The sequence below is a fragment of the Equus asinus genome, chromosome 3 (assembly GCF_041296235.1).
Source record: "Equus asinus isolate D_3611 breed Donkey chromosome 3, EquAss-T2T_v2, whole genome shotgun sequence".
NCBI classification, from domain to species: Eukaryota; Metazoa; Chordata; class Mammalia; order Perissodactyla; family Equidae; genus Equus; species Equus asinus.
The window spans coordinates 102,021,426-102,027,602 of NC_091792.1; positions in this window are offsets into that span (position 1 = coordinate 102,021,426).

A 6,177-nucleotide genomic window follows, 5' to 3' on the forward strand; every position below is an offset into this window, starting at 1 on the left:
ATATCAAGAATGGCGAAGCACTATAACGTATTACCCAAATATAGGAGGTAAATATCCAGAAAAAATTTCTTCTAAAGAATTGACAGTCATCTTCTTGGGAGAGAGTGAGGTAAAGTAGAAAAGGACAGACCTAAGCCAAACCAAGCTGAGGGCAAAGTAGGGGGTGCCCATTATCTTGTTTCTTGTCTTCTTCCTCTTTTCGGTGTTATTCTTTAACTGCTTCCTGATGCTATCCACCTGCCCGACAATGGCACAGTAAGCATCATTGTCTGTTAACATGTGTCAAAAAGAAAGTTAATGTGTCACCAATCCCTTAGAGTGAATTTGCTTGATAGTCTAAAGTAAATCTAGAGGGAGAACAAACTAAAAGAATGGATTTCTTTTCTTTTCTTTTTTGTTTTGCTGAGGAAGATTCATCCTGAGCTAACATTCACTGCCAATCTTCCTCTTTTTGCATGTGAGCCACCACCACAGCATGGCCACTGACACATAAATGGTATAGGTCTGCACCTGGAACCAAACCTGGGCTGCCAAAGCAGAGCATGCCAAACTTAACCCCAGGCCACCAGGGCTGGCCCTAAAAGAATGGATTTCTAATGGAGGAATTTCACATACTGGGCACCTGCGTGGTATTGAGGAAAGCAGGCCTTCTCTAGCTCTGCACCCAGAATGTGCAGTCCTGCCTGTCCTGTCCACAGAGAAAATAGGTTCCCTGAGTGCAGCATTGCTCACGTCCCAGGAGGAAAATGGGCTAAAGCATGGAGAAATACAACAGACCCAAATCATTTCTTAAATGGGCATGATCGGCTCTCTCGGAATGATCTTGACCTTATTGGTCAACGTCACCAATAATAAAAGAAATATGTATTAAAACAAGATACCAATTTTTTTCTATTAAATTTGCAAAGTTTTTTTTTTTAAGACAAAACAATGTTTGCAAAGATGCTAAGGAAAAGGTATTCATATTCAACCTGCGAAAGTGGGAAAAGATACAGACTTTTTGAAGGATAATCTGGCACTATATATCCAAAGCCTTAAAAAACAAAAGAGAATAAATAAGCAGCTGTGTGTGTGTGTGTCTGTACATACGTATATACCCTTTGACACAGCAAGTCAGTTTCTGGGAATTTTGAGTGAGTAAAGACCAGGGATGCTACTAAACATCCTACAAGGCACAGGACAGCCCCTTACAACAAAGAATAACCCTGTCCCAAATACCGATAGTGCTGAGGTTGAGAAACTCTGCCCTAGAGCATGTGGTCTGAGGGAAAGCAGGAGGAAGAACAATGCCTTATATGGCCTAGTCTTGGAGATCACCCATTCTGTTCATTAGAAGTAAGCAGGTAAGTACAGTCTGCACTCAGGAAGAGCAGCATTAAACTCCACCTTTTGAAGGAAAGAGTATCGAGGAATTTGTGGACATATTTTAAGACAAGCACAATCTGTCCTCCAGCCATAAATTATTTACATCCATCTCATATGCAAAGTACACATCCCCTTACAAGACTCCCTCTTTTGGTCCAAGCTGGCAGTGTTTATGCCAATACAACTCTTCAAAAAAACTTTGCAGTTCGCCTGTGAATCTTATTGGGTCCATGACATTATTCAAAAGCCAAACCCACAATCTCTTCAAGTAAAGCCCTTCTCTATCTTGAGATTCTGCTGAAGAACAATATCCTTCAGTTTTTTAGAAGCTCTACTGTTTGATTAAGAGAATCTGTGAGGCACACTTTGAAATTTTTAGTAGGACTTTTGTCTGACTGAATGGTACTCTGAGGCATCACCTTTGATCTTTCTGAGGTCTTAAAAAGAGAATTAACAATTAAATCCTTGGATTCATCTTTAGACCATGTTTTCCTGGAAGTGTCCTTTTATGTGTCATTTGAATTAGATCTTTGCTACAAATTATTTCTTAATTTAAACATCATTTGTCATCTGAGAGGCTAGGAATTTTCAAAACCATTAGCTCTGGTTCCTTTAACTGTCCGTCTTTTCGTTTACCTATCTCCTCTTGCGTTTTACTATAAGCAGCAAGAAGAAACCAGGGGCTGGCCCGGTGGCACAGCGGTTAAGTTCAAATGTTCTTTGGCAGCCTGGGGTTCGCCGGTTCGGATCCCGGGTGCAGACATGGCACTACTTGGCAAGCCATGCTGTGGCAGGTGTCCCACATATAAAGTGGGGTAAGATGAGCATGGATGTGAGCTCAGGGCCAGTCTTCCTCAGCAAAAAGAGGAGGATTGGTGGCAGATGTTAGCTCAGGGCTAATCTTCCTCAAAAAAAAAAGACAAAAAAAAAAAAGAAGAAGAAACAAGGCAGTACCTTCAATAATCGGTATGAAAATACCCTTAGTTACATTACCCAGTTCATTCGGCACCTTTTCTACTTTCCTTGTTATTTCAGGTGAAAGTGTAGCTAAACTTCCTGCTATTACATAACAAGGAGACCATTTCTCCCAATTTCCAATAGCATTTTCCTGCAAGCCTTCACCCACAGGCTCCTCAAAATCCATGAGGCTTCTGCTAACAGTTTCTTCAAGGTTCTTCAAGCTTTCACTAACACTCTCCTCAAAGTTCTTCTAGCTTCAACCCACTACCCACTTCTCCTGTTCCCTTCCACATTTTAGGTTCTTATTATAGCAGCATCCCACTTCCAGGCACCAAAACCCATACTATCTATCTATTGCTGCATAGCAAATAATCCATAAACAAAAGAGTTTGAAATAACAAACATTAGATTCATTTTTATGGGTCGGGAATTCAGAAGCAACTTCGCTGGGTGGTTCTGGCTCAGGATCTCTTCTCTGGTTGCAGTCAGGATGTCAGCAGGGGTTGCAGTCTCATCTGAAGGCTTAAAAGGGGCTGGAGGATCCTCTTCCAAGATGACTTATTCTCAGGGCTGTTTGCAGAAGGCTTCAGTTCCATACCATGTGGACCTTTCCACAGGCAGCTTGAGTGTCCTCACAACATGGCAGCTAGTCTCTCCCAGAGAAAATGATCCAACTGAGAACAAGGAGGAAGCCATGATGTCTTTTATGATTTAGTGTCAGAAATCGTACCTCATCACTTCTCCCACATTCTGTTCCTTAAAATCAAGTCTAGGTACTGCCCACACTGAAGGGGAAAGGGTTAGATACCACATTCTGAAGAGAGGAGTATCAAATAATTTGTGGACATTTTTTTAAACCAACACAGACTCCCAAAATCAGGGACTCTTTGGAATTTTCTAAAGGTATCTCATGTCTTGCAGGTATTGGACTGAGAAAGAAAGAGAAAACAAACAAATGAACAAAAACCCTGTTATTTGCTGAATTTAAATCTCATTTGAATGCGCAGCTTTGCCAGATGTCTTATGTGAAGATGGAGCATTGACCAGGAAAAATTGAGACCCTGATTGCTGTAATGTGAACATAAGGGAAGATGCAGATGGCTTCAAGTTCCCTAAACTCCCAACCCTATGGAAATACCCTCCTGCTGCAGGGAGTATAACTGGCTGGTTATAATTGACCCAGCTGTGTCCCCCTGGATCTTCCCCCCTCACACTGAGGCCATACTCTCTTAGGCTGCTCCCAGCCAATGACTGACCACACAGAAGTACCAAGCAGGCCCAATCTGGCAAGATGCAACTCCTCCTCTTGGCAACTTTGACTTGAGGACTCCCCATTGGCCTGGCCAAACCTTTATTTGAATTGTGCTGCAGTTCAAGTTTCTTCTACCCAATCCTCCTTCCTTCCCTCTCTCCTTCCACAGGGATCACACATGCTCGTAATCTAAAGGCTCTCCCTATGTTCTTCTCTTCCCTCCCCCAGTAAATCTCTTGAACATCTAATCCCGTTTCACCATCTGCTCCTTGGCACACCCAAACTAATGCAGGCTTCCTTGTCAGAGAAGTTCTCCCTGCTCCCCTGTGTGAGGAGGCTTTTCCCATCTTGCATGAAGACTCTGTAACAACTTTCGTGGAAATGACCTGGCAGGACGTTGGGGTAGCCAATTCTCTTCATTCTTCCTCACTAATATCCCTCATTGCCATGAATCCTACCATCAATAATGTGCTAGAGACAGTTTGTAACAGCTCACAGAAGCCAATTTTTAGATTTTCAGGAATTTAGTGAGCTGGTTGGCAAACACAGTCATTATTAAAACTTAAATATACTTACAGTTCAATAAACTATATTAAAACAAAAGGTAATAAAAACGAAAACATCACTTCCTAGTTATTAACAACTTTTTATTAGTTCTATGCTCTTGAGCTTATTTACATCTATTCTGTCTGGGTGCTGGAAATAATGTATAATGGTGTACTAGTTGCAGTTCTCTTTGAATTTTGGAGGCCGGATTTAGATGTGCTGTTTCAGCTCATTTCTTCAGTAATCTGAGAAGTTGCCAGCTTAGAGTGCAGCTTGAAGCAGGAGAAGGCTTTTAGCTGGTCAGGGAAACTCTGCCATCTGATCCAGTGAATCCAACATGCTTGAAGCACCTGTGACAGACCGGGCTGCTGAATGGAGCTCTGGCACATCCAGACGGGCGAATCAGGGCCCCCAGGGTTTTGCAGCCAAGCCATGAACTCTGTGGCATAAAACTCTTCTCTTTTTGAGAAAGCAGTCTTGGTTTGTTGCTTGGCACTGGTAAATACAGCAGCCTGATCATGAGACGTGAGGTAACTAAGCGACGGCTGCCCTTCGTGAACTGGAGGTTATTTGATCCACCAAACCATAAAGTGAGCTGACATCGAGTGTGTGTGCACAATGTGCCGGGCTCTGTTCTAAGGACTTTACTTGTAACATTTCCTTCAATCCTCACCGCAACGCTGGGAGAATTGTTATTATTGCTGTTATCCCTACTTTAGAAGAGAAAACTGAAGCAGACAGGCAATAAGCAATTTGCCTCATATCTTATAACTCGTAAGAAGCAGAGCTTGGTTTGAATCCAGGCCCTCTGGCTCCAAAGTCCACATGTTTAATTAGCAAGTTATTTTGCTTCTCATGATCAAGTGGAAGTTTTCTATATAACTGGACTTGAGCAGACATTGAAGTCACAACAAATTGCACGGTGTGCCCACTCCTACCAACTACCGTTCTGCCTCAGCCTATCCATCTGACCTAGAGTTATTCTCTAAGTCCAGGTGATTGAAGAGACAACCTGCACAATATGATGGCACCAGCCACAAGTGGACTGCCACAGCACTATAGCCCAACTCCAGGGGGGCCCTGAAAATCAATAGGAAGGAGAATTTTCCAGTAGGCAGAATTTTAAGCATTGTACCCTGTAGCCCACTTTGTCTGAAAGGAAAAACGGTCTGAGGTGCATCTGTCACCAATTAATGGTCAGTAGCTGATGGTTTAGCTGAGCAGCCAGAGACCTGGAAGGATCAAGAACGCAGGGCTGGTGACAAGGATGTATGGGAGAAGAGACATACAGGGGATCTCTCAGAATGAATCCAGAGCATGAGGCTATTTGCTTCTTTGGGAATACCCACCAAAGGGCCTCTGCTGTAGAAGAAGCGCTCAATAGTCAGATGAAGAGGCTGACCTGTCCTCTGCATGTCGCCTACTCTTTGTCCAGGCTCTCCCATGTTGCACGGTGATCTCATGAACAAAGTGGGCATGGAAGCAGAAATGCGGGCTATGCGCGGGTTCAGCAACTTGGGGCTACCCTCACCAAGGCTGATCTGGCTACTGCTTCTGCTGAATATTTAGTTGTCCAGCAATAAAACCAAACTTGAGTCCCTGATATGAATTAGGCTTGAATGTAACAAAGCCAGGACCAATGCGGCCAGGGAAAGAAATGGATTCTCTCCAGACCATCACTGCTAACACCACCAGCTGCTCAGCACCTAAATGTCAGAACCCTGCAACTGAGTGCCAAAATCCTGCCCCAGCTTTCCTAGTAGAACTGGATGCCTCCTTCTCTGGGTTTGCAGGAGGAGCAGCTCTCCTTTTGTGGCTGCCATGGTCTACCAAACACGTGGGCATGCGTGATGAATTGAAACATCAAGGGAGTCTGGGGAAAGTGGCCTTAGTGGAATAGCAACTTATTCTGGACTTGGATTTGCTTTCCTGCTTAACAAACGTCTGCCTACACCAACTTTCATAGACTTATTGAATGCTTATTCTACACCGGGTATTCCACCCAACGCTGGTTCTCACTAAGAAACTGATTATAAGGAGCGGGCTGACACTAT